At 44.7% G+C, this 13,489-nt stretch overlaps 1 long non-coding RNA gene across 1 annotated transcript; it reads right to left on the bottom strand.

The window, feature by feature from the left end:
* Positions 1 to 275: 275 nt before the first annotated feature.
* Positions 276 to 12,843, bottom strand: LOC122482991. Its single transcript, XR_006297269.1, has 4 exons — positions 11,317 to 12,843; positions 8,109 to 8,271; positions 1,977 to 2,119; positions 276 to 625 (listed from the first exon to the last, which is right to left on the bottom strand). It is a non-coding gene; the product is annotated as an uncharacterized LOC122482991 (long non-coding RNA).
* Between the last annotated feature and the right edge of the window lie 646 nt (positions 12,844 to 13,489).

Raw genomic sequence — 13,489 nt, 5'->3', positions numbered from 1 at the left:
TTTGAGTGTAGACTTGATCACGTTCGTCTCTGTGTGTTTGTAAATGTACACGCGAACGTGCCCACGTTCATTTCCATCCATTTCTTGCTTTTATGTCTCAGTCAATAGTTTTTGGCAATGCCTTTGCAACACCATGAACTGTAGACAGGAAATAAGACCCATCCATTTGTGCTGGTACAAGCTAAAGATTTTCTATAAAGTGACCACATTTCCAGGCTGGGCGAATGGATTTCACTGCAGGAAAAAAAAATATTGTGAGGTGGGAGAAGTGCAGCAAAGGGAAATATTGGCCACTTTAATGATTTACAGAAGCATAAAAAACCTCCTTGCCTGCTGAGATTTCATATTTCCCCTCCTGCCGGTAAGGGGGCTGGGGTAGGGGGTCTGATTTGAGCTGTCGTGTGAGGAAGCCTGAAAATGCAAAGCCAAGGCTGGCCCCTTCCTGAACATTCTGTAGCCTCCGGTTGAGCTGTCTGACCCGAGGAGCTGGCGGTGGTTGGGGAAGGGATGGAAAAAAAAGAATGAAGGTGGGCACACCTTTTAGGGGTGACCGTTGCACACGTAGAGCCTGGAATACTAGCCTGGGGAAGAGATGCTTAAGAAAGGCAGCTCCTTCATTTTGCACCTGGGGAAACAGAGAGCCAGAGATATAAAGTGACTTTTCCAAGATCACAACTCTAGTTTACAGACAAACTGGAACTATACCTAGACCTTCTGGATGCCAGTCCTAAATTCTTTCAGCTATACCCACTATTAATACCATCATTGTTAGTATAATTCCCATCACAAAAAGACCACCAAGAGCTTCCTACCTGCCACAACTACACCAGCAGTTTTCCTAACAACATCACGCTCAATTTTCATACCAACTCTAAAAACAATAGTTCAGATTGGCGTGCCTGGGTGGCTCAGTTGGTTGAGCATCCGACTCTGGCTTGGGTCATGATCCCATGATTCAAGGGTTTGAGCCCCGCATCAGGCTCTGTGCCGACGGCTCAGAGCCTGGAGCCTGTTTCAGTTTCTGGGTCTCTCTCTCTCTCTCTCTGCCCCTCTCCCCCCTCAAAATATGAATAAGCATTAAAAAAATAAACAAATAAAAATGATGTGTTATGATTTCCACTTTAGATGAGGAAACCGGGACCCAGAAAGACTAAATAGCTTGCTGAGATCACACAGCCAGTTAGTAACACAGCCAGGGTTTGAACCAACACCACCAGGATCTGCGCCCAGATCGCTTCTGAAGAGCAGGAAATCCAGAAACAGAGAGTAATAAACTACCCCTCAGACACGCTGTCTTAACTTCACCAACGAACACAGTCAAACATGTCTGGCTTGAACAATTCAGAGCAACAGTGGCTTTAAAGCAAAGCCCAACATGGTTAAATTTAGATGGGAAACAAATGGGAAGCAGCCCGTTTCCTGTACGGTTGCCGTAATTTGAATGGCTTGCAGCAGTGAGTAGTGGGAATTGAGCTATTAATAAAGGAGCCGGCAGAATGATTTACAATCAGACATTAATATGGAGATTTTCATAAACACAATAATTCACACCCAAGCAGAGTCATAAATGTAAAGTTGCATTAACTATTCTAGCTGGCATGGAATGTCACACACAGTGTGAAATTGAACATTCCATTGTACTGTAATAATGGACTAACGGAAAGTTTTTCTTGGGTGGGGGGTGGAGGTGGGGCAGTGGGAGACCAGATACTTCCTATTGCAAACTTACTTAGTCCTAGTAAGGACCTAGCTCTGCCCTTGGCTTACACCTTCAAAAAACAAAGCAAAACAAAACAACTCCCCCTCCCCCAAACTTTTCATACTGAAATAATTTTAGATTTACAGAAAAGTTACAAAGATAGTTAAGAATAGAGAGGATATCCTTCACCCAGCTTCCCCTATTTTAACATCTTATATAACTGTGGTATATTTATCAAAACTATGAAGGTAATGTTGGTACGATACTATTAACTAACCTCCAGACTTTATTTAGATTTCAGTAATACCCTTTCTTTTTCTGTTCCAGAATCCCGTCCACGATCCACATAACGTTTGATCATCAAGTCTCCATAGCTGCTGGTCTGTGACACTTTTTCAGTCTTTCCTTGTTGTTCATGGCCTAGACAGTTTTGAAGATACTGGTCAGGTATTTTGTAGAACGTCTCTCAATTTGAGTTTGTCTGATGTTTTCCTCAATTCTAGGCTGAGGTTATGGGTTTTGGGAAAGACCACCACAGAGCTGAATTGCCCTTCTCAACACATCACACAAGGGCGCATTATATCCATGTGACTTATCACTGATGTAGTTGACCTTGACCATTTGGGTAAGGTGGGAGGTATTCGCCAGGTTTCTCCACTCTAAAGTTACTATTTTTTCCCCTCTCTGCATCCTATTCTGTAGAAGCCAACTCACTAAGTCCAGCCCATACTGAGGGACAGGGAGGATTAAGCTCTACCTCCCAGAGGGAGACATTTCTACACAAATTATTTGCCTTACACTTTTTAAAAAATAATTTTAGATTGATTGAACTCTTTGCATTTTACTATAAATAATAAATTATAATAAATAAAAAATAAATAAGAAAAAAATAATAAATTCCCAGGCTTCTTAAGCACATTATTTTGAACATAATTTGACTTCTTCTTGATTGCTTCCTGTCCTAAGTATACTCTAATCTCTCTAAATTTTGTGGCCTTTTCTCAGTTCTTACCTCCCTTGTCCTCTGCAGATTTTGACATTGTTGGCCACTCTTCATCAAGGAAAAAAATTTCTCCCGATGACCCTGCCATTCTCCTCTTCGGTCTCTTCTTCCTCCTTCTCAGCTCATCGCCACTGTGCACCTGCCTCCATTTCACTTTCAGTCCCTGCTCCTCTTCCTTCCCTCCCACCTGAGCAAACATGCTGTCCGGGTGTCCTGTGGTCCTCACCTCTCCTCTCTCTCCAGTGCTTCCCTGAGCAATCTCACTCACTACATGGCTTCAAGCATCATCGTGACTCACATGACTCTTAAATCCCTGTCTACACCCTGGATCCCTCTCTATGGCTACTGTTCAGGCTTGACCTCTCCTGGCCACCTCTGCCTTCTGCTATACACCAAACTCATTGTCTCTTTATTAGAGGACTGTTTAAGCTGTGTTTCCCTTTTATGTGAAAATCTGAGCTGGTAGAGGTCTGGGTAAGACCTGGGCACAGCTCTGCCGGGGCCCCTTGTTGTTCTAATCCTAATGCTTTGGAGGTTGCCCTCGCCTGCATGGCTCACTACTCCATTCCTATATAGACCTTTAGGAAAGGGAAAGAAGAATGGAAAACAAGGGGCTCTTTTTAAGGGAATGATCTGGAAGTGGCACATATCATTCCACTTACATCCCATTGATCAGAACCTAATCACATGGCAACACCTGTTGCAAGGGAGACTGGGAAATGAAGTCTTTAGCTGGGTAGCCATCTATACAGCATGGAGGAGAAGGAATATTGAGGTCATTAGCAACCCCCAAAACTTTTCAGTTTTTCAAAACGGCCACCATTTTGTCTATTTCCTGACTCTCACAACTCCTGTCCCAATATTTGTTGGTGCTCCTTCCAGTAACCTTGATTGGAAATTTGGGTATTTGATATTTCCTCTTATTTTACCTCAACAGATTCCCCCGTGTTTAATATCGCTTCCCCATTCTTATTGACACTACACAAATTCAGACCTTCATTACCTCTCATTTGAGCTCTTGTAGTCATTTCATAAATGATTGTCATGTGTTCAATCCCTTCCTCCTCCAAACCATCTTTCGTATGGGTACTTATTAATCTCAGTCAATACAGCTCAACTCTTCAGCCTTATTTGTGAATCTTCAGTGGCTCCCAACTGCCAACCCAGGAAAGTCCAAATTCCTTAGTCTAGCACTCAAGGCCTTGCACAGTCTCTCCCAGGCTCTCTGACCCACTTCCACTCTCCATTTTGTTCTGCACCATATGCATTCTCCTTTACATGACACACCCTGCCTCAGCCCCCACTCCCTGTTGCTCTGCCATGATAAGAGGATAGCACTTAACTGTGCTGATGGCTTGCTTTGAGTCAAACACAGTTAAATACATTATTTCATTAAATACAGCAACCATAAGATAAATGATAATTATAACTATTTTACAAATGAGGAACAGAGGCTCAGAGGAGCAAAGTAACTTACCCCTAACTCTCTGCCTAGAATGTGACAGAGCTGTTTGAGCCCAGGCTTGTGTAACTCCAGAGCCTAGGTATTGTCCCTAGACTACACCATTCCCTGTCCCAATGACTGCTCAGGATGCTTCCTCCACCAGAAATGCCCTCTCCTCTTATGAACTCATGGGGAAATCTTTTATATCTTTCAAAGCCCACTTTGAAGGCCATTTCTTCCATGAAGCCTTGTCTGGATAACTCAACTGGAATTTATTCCTCTTTCCTCTGACTCCCACAGCCAGGTGTCTACGCCTCTCTTTCAACACTTAGCATCTTCAACTTTGTGTTACAAGTGCTTACAACAGACTTGTCTTAATTTTTCCACGCTGGACCCCGAACTTGAGGATGACAATGTTGTTGGGCAGTATAGGTCAGTATTACTCATTTTTGGTCTCTGAAGTAGAGTGTCATATGATCTCAACCCCCCACATCTAATCTCAGCATCCAAAATATTTCTCAAATCTAACTCCTCTCTTCCTTCTCTATTACTGCTTCTCAGGCCCTCAACATGTCTCTCCTGGATCACTGCAATTATCGCCAAATATGTCCCTGACCTACTCTTAAGTTCCTCTCCATAAGGCCTCCAGAGTGATTGGTCCCCATTAATGGCTTCCATGTCCAATGCAATGTACTCTAAGCACCTTAACTTGGTAGGGAAGTCTCTCCAAGATGGCGACCATACCTACCTCTGTTGTCTAGCTTGTTCTTGCCTTTTTATGCTCGAGAGATAGTGGATACACTATACAGGTTCTCATACTTTTGTGGCATTCTTAGACTATTCTGCCTTTCTGAAATGTCTTTCCCAGCTTCCTTTGTTAATGCTTACACGAAGACTCGTCTTGGGCAGGGTGACCTTCAGGAAGCATTCCCTGAACTCCAGATTGGGCTGGCTGCTCTTTTTTCCTCTCATGGTATGTTCATATGTTATTATATTCAAATGCATATCTCTTTTAGTTGTACCATTTAATTGGAATTATCCATTTATGTGTCTGTTCAGCCACCTGTTTGCACATTTTTAGAGGTTAGAAATGATGCCTTGGTCATCTTTGTCTTCCTTACACCTAAGTCAACGCATATGTTAGGTATTAAAATGTAGCAGTTTGTTGAGTGAATCATAAAAATCAATTACTGTATTATGCCTTAATACAGTGATACCAGCTGGTCTACTGGAATTCGTAAAGATTATTGCCTATATTAAAGGATCTGTCTTTCTTTCTTTTTTTTTTTTTTGTAGTTTATTTTTTCATTTTGAGAGAGAGAGAAAGAGGGAGAGAGAATGTGTGCCAGGGTAGGGGCAGAGAGAGAATCCCAAGCAGGCTCTGCACTGCCAGCAAGGAGCCCAGTGCAGGGTGTGGTCCCATGAACTGTGAGATTATGACCTGAGCCGAAACCAAGAGTTGGATGCTCAACCAACTGGGACCCAGGTGCCACTGGAATCCCATCTTTCTGTATCTGCCTGCGGTATTTTCTGCTGTCATTTCACACAGTGGTGAGGAAACTTGCCTGTAGAGGCACCTGGGTGACTCAGTCAGTTAAGCATCTGACCACGGCTCAGGTCATGATCTCATGGTTCCATGAGTCTGAGCACCGCATTGGGCTGTCTGCTGTCAGTGCAGAGCCTGCTTTGGATTCTCTGTCTCCCTCTGTCTTTCTCTCTCTCTCTCTCTCTCTCTCTCTCTCTCTCTCTCTCTCTCTTTTTCAAAAATAAACATTAAAAAAAAACTGCCTGTATTGGCTCTTCTTTTATTAAGGGAAGTCCTCTATTAGATTCTGGATCAGGAAACTAAGATGGCTACAATAGTATTAGAACAAGAGTATTTTATAAATGTAGCAACGCCACCAGTTTTGCCTGATTTTTTTTTTTTGGTTCCATCCTGGTTCTTGGTATGTTTTGCAGTGGTATGGCTCCAGGATTCAGGTTAGAGAGCTAGAACCAACTGGGACACATAAGACGTTATTCTGCTCTTTCTTTGAATGTGACTAAAAAGTCATAGTTTTTCCAAGACTATTCTAGACATACTCTCTTTGCATTCATATATTTTATCTTCTTTGATCCCCCAGAATATCCCTTTACAGCTAATGTATTATCTGAATTTTACAGATAATGAAAGAGACACATAGAGGTTAATGGGCACATCTAAGGTCACACAGGCAATAAGTAGCTGAGTCATGCCATGAAGCAGGTATCTCCACTCACAATCCAGTGTTCTTGCCTTTATCCTACATTTCTCTTCTTCTAGGAAAATTGTATCTATCTAAACCGATGCTTTTTAAAACTGCAGCTTGCAGCCCACTATTTGGCCATAAAGCAAATTTAGTGCATACTAAGGAGCATCCATATGGGATGGGACAGGATGGAATGGAATGGAATGGAATGGAATAGAATAGAATAGAATAGAATAGAATAGAATAGAATAGAATAGAATAAAGTCTGAAATATCAGAGAGCGAGTACTGGTCATGAAACTTTTGTCCCAGGTCATAATATAACATATTTTTCTTACTCTGGATCATAGTAACAACAGCAACAACCAAAGTGGAAAAGTTCTTCTCTTAACTACGTCTTAAAATAAGTCGCCAAAGTGACCTTCTCATTTCCGAATGTGATAGGCATGTTGCGGTTTCCGTCTTCTTTGACCCCGGGTAGATTTTGACACCTGCATCTGCTTGCGCCATCACCAAATGCCTGTCTCCCTCGCAGCCTTAAGCCCCTCTTTCCCCTGGGACTTGCGCGCCCCCGACGGTCCTCATTCTAGCACCTGAATGTTGGTGTTCCCTAGAGCTCTCCATGACCCTCTTTTCTTCCTGCTCTGTGGTCTTAGCCTACGTCCAACTTCAGCCACCATCCAAAAGCCAGGGACCCCCAGATCAGAGCACAGCACCCCCCCTTCTCTCCCAAGCTCGACTCACAGCCCTCTCCTGCACCCCTGCTTCTAGATGTCCCCAGGTCTCCCAGAACAAGCAGGTCCAAATGAACTCATTATTGACCCTTCAAGCCCACTCCCCGCTGTGTCGGGGCGGGGGGGGGGACCTATTCACCCGGCCATCCAAGCTAATAACCTGGGAGTTCTTCCTGACTCCTCTTTCTCTCATGCCTCGACATCAAATCAATGGCCTCTCCCTGTCAATTCTGACTCTGCTACACCTCTCAAAATTGTCTGCTCTGCCACTTTCTTAGTTCACAGCCTCATTATCTCTCATTGAACTACTGCTTCCATTATCTCCTTCCTGCAGTCGATCTTCCACATTGCTGCCCCGATCTCAAAAATGCAAATCTGACCACCTTGGGTCCTTATGTGAAGTCATCCCATGGGTTCGCTCCAGCGCGGACTGGATGAAGGGGATCACCTTGCAGCATCCCCTGTGAGCCCCTTTGACTCTGCCCACCCTTGCTTCCTCCTCTCTCCCTCTCACCTGTCCCTCGAATCCCCTCTTGGCTGCAGCGTCCGCCTGCTGATGTATATTCCAGCTTGAACTCCGTGGCTGCTTCCTCTGAAGGGTCCTCTTCTTAAGACTCGCTTCCTGTGTCGATACCTGGGCTCACCCCTGGCTTTAGGACATTCCCTAAATACGTCTTGCTTTTCACATCATGCTAGACTGTAATTGATTATTTGCGTTTCAGGCTCTGGCACTCTACTGTGAACATTTCGAGAACTAGAATTAGGACTTATCCACTTTCCTATGCCTGAGGCACTGGCATATAGTAGGTGTTCAATAATGTTTGTAAAATAAATGAAGTCTCAGTTCTGCCGTTTACTAGCTGTTACTTTGAGCAATTCCCTTAACCTCTCCAGCTTCGTTTTCTTCTGTAAGTGGATAGAAAGTAACGATTATCCGGTGCTTCTATGCATCAGGACCTACACTGTGTTTTTATATAGGCTGTTTAATTCTTACCGCATACCTCATCTTACGGGTAGTAGAAATGATTCCCCATCTTACGGGTACAAAAAAGGACACTGGAAGAATGGGAGCACGTCGTCTGTGGTTGGACAGCTGGTGGGTGGCCATTGACGGGATTTGAACTTACGTCTGCCTGGGTCCAGCGCTCTTTCCACTACACCAAGCTGCCAATAGAAAAAAAGAAGAGAGTATCGACCTCACCGGGATTAAATGTGATAATGTATGTGAAAGCACTTTGTAAACTGTTAAATGCCATGAAAATGTGAGATGATATTATTGTCATTAAGATCTGCCATGGTCTGCCTATCATGGTTAGAATTCTCAGAAACTGAATATTGGAAATCATTCCGTTAGAGCTGGCTGCAAAGGCCTATGGGAATCAGACACCACTCCCGGACTATTTCTGCAGGATACCTGCTCCCTGCTTGCGGATGCAAATAAGCAGCCGCAATGCAACCAACAGGAGGCCCAGGGGAATGCAAGAATGCTGTGCCCAGGGGGAAACCAGGGCAGGTGTGCCTGTCAGTTACAGGTCGTGACACCCTCTGAATGCCCCAGTGACACAGTTGTGTTTTAGAATCTTTGCTGCTGCAACATCCCATTTAGAATCTTGGTGTCGTGCTTGGGGTCGCGAACCGCGCTGCGTTTAGCTGCTGCTGCCGGTGTGCGAATCGTTCTGTTGACAATCCTATGGCTGCTATCTGGGTGGCGTGCCTGTAGGATGGCGGTGATCTATGACAGTGCCTTGCATCAGGGAGGCATCAGGCAACCACCACGAGACACAAGATTCTCAATCGAAATGTATTGTGCTTAGCTGGCCATTTAGTCACCTGAAGCCGTCAGGAGGCTCTGGGAAGGACGGCTGCGTGAGGGTATATGGCAGCCAAGCCTTGTGGCCTATCAGAGTCACTTTCTCCCGTTGATGGCAGGACGGTGGGAAAGACAGTCTTGTGTTTTAATTGACTGGGTAAACTGCCTGGGCAGTGGAAGGTTAGCTCCTTAAATTCCCCTTTCATCGTTTGAACGCCACTTAATTCCATCTAACATCTTTGCTTGTTAATGGCTCTTGTTTTTTATTGCTGAAAGGAAACATGTTCTAACCAATCTGGACAAACCATGGGCATGTCTATAATTTAATGTCTGCTGACCCCGGTTTGTGGCATTTTTTCTTCAAGTGCATTTTCCCCGGGTCTGTAAACCCTCCCTTGTGTCCGCCTAACATCCTTCTCCAAACTCGGTTCATTTTCTTCTCAGGTTAATAAAAAAAAAATGGCAGGGGCTGGGGGGACTTTACAGTGATGCTCTGAAAAGGCTGTGGAGAGAGATTCTATTGGATATGGAATCAAATCTTAAAAACGTTTGCCTTATTTCTTAGGAACTATGAAATGTGATTTCCTGTAATGAATAACAACTAATTCAATCCAGAGCGCTAAAGCAAATGCCTCCCAATTTTGTCCCTTCAAAGACTGCTTCCTCTGAACTCACTGTACTGCCTCACAACTGGGAGCCCGTGATCGGTTTTGAGGGGCAAGGACTAGGGCTGAAACTGATTGTTCTTGAATGTTGTCAGCTCTGGAAAATTCCTAATATACTCAGGAATGCTATGTTTACAATAGTCTGGCTTCTACACCACAAGTAGACATGAGTCACCCGGATTCATGAACAAAGTGCTTGGATATCAACGTGTCATAAATTTCCCTGGAGGAAGAGACATCATTAATCTCCTTTCCTTTCTTTCCCCAGGGGAAGGAGATAGTGGATTATGGACCCTCTCCAGGTGGTGGTCAGAGGATATCAGACCAGGTAATAGATACACTTAATTATTATTGCTTTCACCCTGAGATCTCAACAACTTGGCTTCCAGGACTGCGGTATTTACCATGGAGAGGCATGCCTACCGTGCCGCCATTTCCAAGATGGCAGGTGTGAGACCCGTCACACCAACGGATCTTCCTTAGGTTGAGAAGTTCATAAGAGTAACAATAGAACCCAAGACGCTGAATTCCCTGTTCCAGCTCTCTATGTTGGCCTGAGCTGTTTCCAAACGGGCTCGAGGAAGCAAACATTCAGCATTCTCTGGTTTTCTCGCCCCCGTCTTTTGTAGCCATTTCTGTTGTCTTTGGGAGCCAAGGGCATGCATGAGGAACCAAATCTTGTAAACACAGTGCCTGAGTTTTGCCCCTGAGATGCTATAACTGCGCAGATAACAACATTGGACTGAAGCTAATAGCCCAGCATGGCTCACGGCAGTATTCTGAGCTTACCTACAGATTCACTGTGGTGTTACTTATGGAGATGACAGATTTACTGTAGCTCAACTTAATAAAATAACATTTATGGGAATATCTGCACAATTAGAGCACACTCCAGGTCATAAATATGCTCCAGCCAAAGCCACATCATACACATTCCCCAACTTTTGGACACCGCTGTTCTTTGGAGATTGATGAGAGTTCTTGCAGGTAACTAGCAGCTGGATACAGGAAAGGTGCCCAAAAAAGGACTCAGAGAAGCTCCCTAGTTCTTAAGAGAGAATTCTACTTCATAACCCATTCCTTTTCAACATGTCCATTACAAGTTGCTATGTTGTATGTGCGTCTCCTGGTTCATTAGCACCTTAACTGGAGACAGCCAGGTGCAATTAAATTTAGCCAAGTGAACACTCACTTTTTACCTGTGTAGCCCTGTGTATGTGTATCTCCCTGGGCCTCCCTTTTCTCCCCTTTAAGTTCTGGGAGTTGGGGGATGCCCGGGTGGCTCAGTCGGTTAAGCGTCCGACTCGTGATGTCGGTTCAGGTCATGATCTCACGGTCGTGGGATCGAGCCCCGTGTCAGGCTATGCACTGAGCATGGAGCCTGCTTGGGATTCTGTCTCTCCCTATCTCTCTCTGCCCCTCTTCCCCACTTGCATACACCCTCTCTTTCTCAAAATGAAGAAATAAACATTAAAAAAAATAAAGCTTAAAAAAAATCTGGGAGTTGGGATAATGATCTCCAAGAGGCCAGAATTAGAAGTTTGTCTCTTCTGGGGTCACTCACCCAACAATCCTAAGCGAGAACAAAACAGGTGGTCAGCATGATTTGGGGGGATTATCTCTGGATTTCACAGTTTTGAACTTCATCTGACCCCTATCCCTGCCTCCCATACCAGTGACCAGATATTATCTAGAGCTGCCTGAAGCTACTCAGTCCTCAGACATGGAACTCACCAGAAGTGGTGGAGCAGCCCCAAAGTCCTATCTTGCCCCAAAATGTCTGCCATCATTTTCAGTGGGATCCCCATAAAACAGTCCTGAGGACAGAATTACTAGTGAGGCAGATAGTTGATTCTTTGACTCTGGACAAGCTCGCTGGGTGGTTTTAGAGCTGTGTAGACAGAGTCTGGGTCAAACTGTTAAAAGCACTTGTGTAGGCAAGCCCAGCATCAGCTAGTGTCACAATGACCAGCTGGAAAGGGACAAATGTGAACAAACAATGGGCTGCTTTCTTTCACCATGCCAAATAACCCGGCCTACTGATTTTCTTTTCCCACTGACTTAATTGTTTTCTCAATGGATCTGACTCACTTCACAGATTGTTTCCAACCATGTGGACACAGCCCAAGTTGCCAAGTGTGGTGGTTCCTGTTCCCTCCACTCCAGTGAGGTAGCTGTGGGGGAGCTCGTTGACTCACCGCCCACGGCTAGCCACGTGACAGCGTTTCATCACACCCTCCTTCTGGGTGCAAGCACTTGCTTGCAGACATGCAAGTCACAGACGCTGGGAGAAAGAGACACATCATACACATGCCCATGCACACACGCACGCGTGCACACGCACACACATTCACCATAGCAAGGAAGTCTGGTCACGACACAGGGAAGTTCAAAGGGCTGGGCATCTTGAAATTTTGTAAATAGCCACTAACCCAGGACAAATTGGGCCCATTAATAATGAAAACAGCCAATTTCATTGATCTGCCTGTCTCACAGTTCACTTGCTTCTCTTCTTGGGATGGCAAAGCTCTCCTTCCGATCGCTCTACCCACTCTTAACACACAGGCCAGGAGCTGGGGCTGGCCTGAATGAGCTCTGTGGAGGCCACACCAGAACTGTGATTGGGGATGGAGTGTAGTCAAGAGTTTAATTGGTCAGTGAGTCACAGAAGCAGATACAAAGGGGTCATTGAAGCAAGGAAGGCCTGAAAGGGTCATAGGGAGCCAGAGTTCATAAGGGTCAGGACGCAAGAGTAGATGAATAGGGAGAGCCACATGTCGAAGTGGGTAAGAGGCTGGTCCAACAAGATGCCTGAGACAGGAGGCTGTGGGTGATGACTGGTTTGTGGTGAGTTCCTGGGCCCCTGTGGTGTGGAGGGAGGCTGGTGCCATAACATCAAGGCCAAGGCATGGCACATGGTTTTGCAAAATCCTTTCTACTAAACAGTTCTTACTACAGCTGAGCATACCCATACTCTATGATTCTAACAACTCCATTTCCAAATATACAGAAATGGATGCATATATAGAACGAAATACCTGTTAAAATGATCAGGACATCATTATTCATCGTAACCCAAATCCATAAATAATCCAAATGTTTCTCGATAGTGGAACAGATAATTGTGAATGACTCAGAGGGTGGAATAGTATACAGCAATGAAAAAGAACAAACATTGCATACAAACATTGAGCAAAAAGAGCTGGCTAGACCATAATGCATTGTGTCTGGGTCCATTCATATAAAATTCCGAAACATGGGGCGCCTGGGTGGCTCAGTCAGTTGAGTGTCTGACTTCAGCTCAGGTCATGATCTCACGGTCCGTGAGTTCAAGTCCCGTGTCGGGCTTTGTGCTGACAGCTCAGAGCCCGGAGCCTGTTTCGGATTCTGTGTCTCCCTCTTTCTCTCTCCTCCCCTGCTCATGCTCTGTCTCTCTCTTCTCAAAAATAAATAAATATTAACAAAATTTTTTTTTAATTCCTAAACAGCCAAAATGAATCTGTGGTGATTGAAGGCAAGTGGCCACTTTTGGAGAAGAAGGCCGGAACAGAGTTAGTGTGACTGGAACAGACCAAGAAAAGCTTTTGGAGTGCTGTGAATTATCTGTTTCTTGATCCAGTGGGAGTGGTACTACTATGTTTACTTTTTGTGTATATTCTACTTCGATAAAAATCTTTTTATAAAAATTCGAGGCAGGTTTTCAAAAAGGAAGCAGGCAAAGAAGACCGTGGACTATGAACGTCCTCTGCCACCAGGTATGTTTCTCACGTGAACGCGCATGATCGTACTTGATTGTACTTGCTCGTACGTGATCGAGGGCGCTCGGTCCGTGTGATCATCTCCAAAATTGGGTGAAGGCTGAAGGCTGAAGGCTGGGGGAGAGTAATCTGCATATTCCTGCCCTTGG

The sequence above is a fragment of the Prionailurus bengalensis genome, chromosome D1, assembly GCF_016509475.1.
Source record: "Prionailurus bengalensis isolate Pbe53 chromosome D1, Fcat_Pben_1.1_paternal_pri, whole genome shotgun sequence".
In the NCBI taxonomy this organism is placed as follows: domain Eukaryota; kingdom Metazoa; phylum Chordata; class Mammalia; order Carnivora; family Felidae; genus Prionailurus; species Prionailurus bengalensis.
Note: the sequence above shows the minus strand (reverse complement) of the source record. Positions and strands in the feature narration are given on the sequence as shown.